Consider the following 3,257-nt stretch of genomic DNA (forward strand, 5'->3'; position numbering starts at 1 on the left):
AAAAAAAAAAAAAAAAAAAGAGTAAAACTTTGTTCTTGAGATTACTTATATCTGAAATGACTGCTTCATTCCCTCTCTGGTCTCCGTTTCCTTTGGATGTCTCCACAAAGTAGTGACAGACACAACATTTCTGCTGAGCCAGCATTTTCCTCATACGGTCGAAGGGAACATCTGGAACTTCAGATACTTTATGCTATGCCGAAGAGGACCTTGTTTGCAAGTGCCTTTAAATAAGGCAGCAACTGCATAAATCACGTGGCACAGAATAGGAATGAAAAGTAAAATATTCCAAAAGGTTAAAGTAAAAATATTATCCACCAAAAGAATAGCTGCTCATCTTTGGAATCTTGGTGCCAGAAATTAATCATACGCTTATTGGCACCTCTTTCACCAAAGCAAGACAACATAATCAATGGGGGAGTAAAATGAAAGGCAGAAGGGGAAGTGGGCTTCTGTTCTGTTCCTGGTGAAAACAGAAAACAGAGTCCATCGTGAAGTTGGAATGTATAGTTGTTCTTTTCTGGAAAGAACAACTATACATTCTTTCATTTTCTTATTGTCTTCCTTTTTTTCCCCATCTATTCTCCCCACTAAAATATTACTCAATCTTTGTACTATCTCCTTGCATGATTCTTGAAGGAAAATGGACCTAAGAAATGCAAAGATTGAGGCAGGGAGCTCCACTAAACACAAAAGAACTCATGAAAAAGACTCCAGGAAGAGGACAGGAGGTTTGAAGTCTGTCCTTAGCTAACTGGATCATTATCTCTCTGTGGTACAGAAAGGCACACCTACCTGTCTATGATCCATAGTTACCTAAATTTTCATAGTCTAGAATCATAACCCCAACTTTGCCAATGGAAACAGCCATTTCTTGTTCCACAAAATCATGGCAAGAAGGCACTATGTTAATGTAAAGATGAAGCTCTTGGATACAGATGAGATGCTTATAATCAGAATATGAGTTTTCCCACCAAAGAATGACCTCCCTACCCTGGGGAATCCTAGTGAAGGATGGGCCATCAACTGAGAGATGAAGTGCATGCTCAGAGGAACAGGTTTCAGTGAAAATGGGCTGGAAGATCAATCAGGAAAGGCACAAAGAACTCTACCCAATCTTTTGAAAAGATCCTTTCCTGTGAAAAAGCAGCACCTTCTCCCCCACAGCCCTCTCTGCCTCCTCCTTGTAGTCTGCTGCTAAGCAGCTTGGGCAGCTGCTGCACCATTTATGATGGGGTTACTTCCCACACAAATCCATCATAAATTGAAAATATTATAAGTTGAAAATGCATTAAATATGCTTGACCTTCCAGAAACCACAGCTTAGCAGCACAGCCCACTGCAGAGGGACGGCCATTCCTCCCCACAGTTGAAGGGCTGAGTGGGACCTGTGCTCACAGCCACAGGCCAGCACTATAAGAGAGAGGATTGGACCACATATCACTAGGCTGGCAAAAGATGAAATTTTAAAATTTGCGGTATAGCTTCAAGTGAAGGAATATCACAAAGTCCCAAATTCAGCCATAAGTAAGGCAGTGACCGTAGCTTTTCTGTCTCTGTCCCTGTGCTGAAGTGAGCATGACCTTCTCAGAGCCCAATTTAATTCAGTCATCGTCCCTGCTGTCCTGTTCTTCAACACTCATTCTGCTTTGCCTGACTATCTGATCCTTCTCAAACTTCTTATGCCTTGCTGAATTTCTATCATCTTCTGGAGTCCTGTGTCTCTTACTACTCCTTTAACCCTCCCATTTCTTCTTGTCCTGAGAAATCTCCCTCCAAAGTCATCGCATTTTGCATTTTTTTACTCCACATTTTTCCTTGAGCAGTGCTATCCACTCCCATGGCTCCCATCATTATCATTATGTGTTTGACCTTCCAAGAGTCCCCTACACTCACATTCTCAAGGTAGCTCTAACCTGAATCTCTAGTTGACTCCTATACAACTTTTACAGGATGTTCCAGAAACACTTCAAAACTCCTAAGTGTAAAACTGAACTTACCTTCCCACAATCACTAGTCACTCCTTTGAATTTTTATGTTAAAGGCACCACCATGAATCTCTTCCTCTTCCTTTCCCCTTACTCAATACCCAACCAGCTGAGCCTGAAAATTCTTCTCACAGTCTCCTTCTCATCATTCCAACTGACATCTCCGTAGCTTCACTGCAACTTGCCTGGGTGGTTGCTTTAATCTTCTAATGACCTCCCAGCCTCCAAAGCATTCCTGTCCCTTTCAACCATTCTATCACAGACAGCACCCACCTGCTTGCAAACTTTCAGTGTCTCTTCCTCTAGTTGAGTGCAATAAAAATGCCTCAACTCAGTCTTCAAAATCCCTATGGTTTGGGGCTGAGGATTTAGCTCAGCAGCACAGCGCCTGCCTGGCAAGCGCAAGGTCATGAGTTTGATTCCCTGTACCAGAAAAAAAAAAATCCCTATGGTTTTATCCCAATCCACCTTTCTAGGAGAATCCTTCATTCTTGCCTAGCAGGACCCAGCACCCCAGCCCTTTGTTCAGCTGCTAAGTAATATGCCTCATCCCCTGCTCTCCAACCTGAATCTGTCTCCCCTTTGCTGATGAGCAAGACCCATGCCTTTCTTGAAGATCAAAGTCAATCATTTTCATCATGAAGGCTTTGCTTACTCAATCCCCAATTAGATTTGAATATTTCTGTTTGAATCTCTTTATCATTTGAGCTCTCTTCCAGCCTGTGGAAGAGTTTGTTAACTTTTTGCTCATCTTGTTTTTCAGTCTGCTAGAGTTGAGCAGTCAGGAAGGTAGAAGCCATGTCTTGTCTTTTTTCTCCACAACTCAGTCTATTGAACATTTTTCTTATTAAGTTTGCTTTTCTTGTGCAGAAGTGAAACATCAAGTAAAGGAAGGACACAGGGTTTGTGGATGCCTGCCAGCAGGTGGCATTTGTTCTCATCTATATATATAGAAATACAATCACCCTTCATCTTGTAAAACAATAATCCCACTGATCGCAACATGGAAACTACTTACCACTGTCACACTCTCTGAAATGGGATGAAATAAGATAGAAAGCAATGGTATTCCATTTTCTACAATGTATTATACATAACATATGTATTTCTGCACCACTGGAAAATCTTAGTGACTCATTTTTCTCTCCTCAACTTAAACAAAGCTTCTTTTTTGTAGTCTTGAGACAGTACACAACACGTACTTTCCTAGTAAAATCTTCAAACTCCTAAAAGTATTGCCCAACATAGCATAGTATATTCGCCACCTAC

The sequence above is a fragment of the Chinchilla lanigera genome, unplaced genomic scaffold, assembly GCF_000276665.1.
Source record: "Chinchilla lanigera isolate Chin_1 unplaced genomic scaffold, ChiLan1.0 scaffold00082, whole genome shotgun sequence".
In the NCBI taxonomy this organism is placed as follows: Eukaryota; Metazoa; Chordata; class Mammalia; order Rodentia; family Chinchillidae; genus Chinchilla; species Chinchilla lanigera.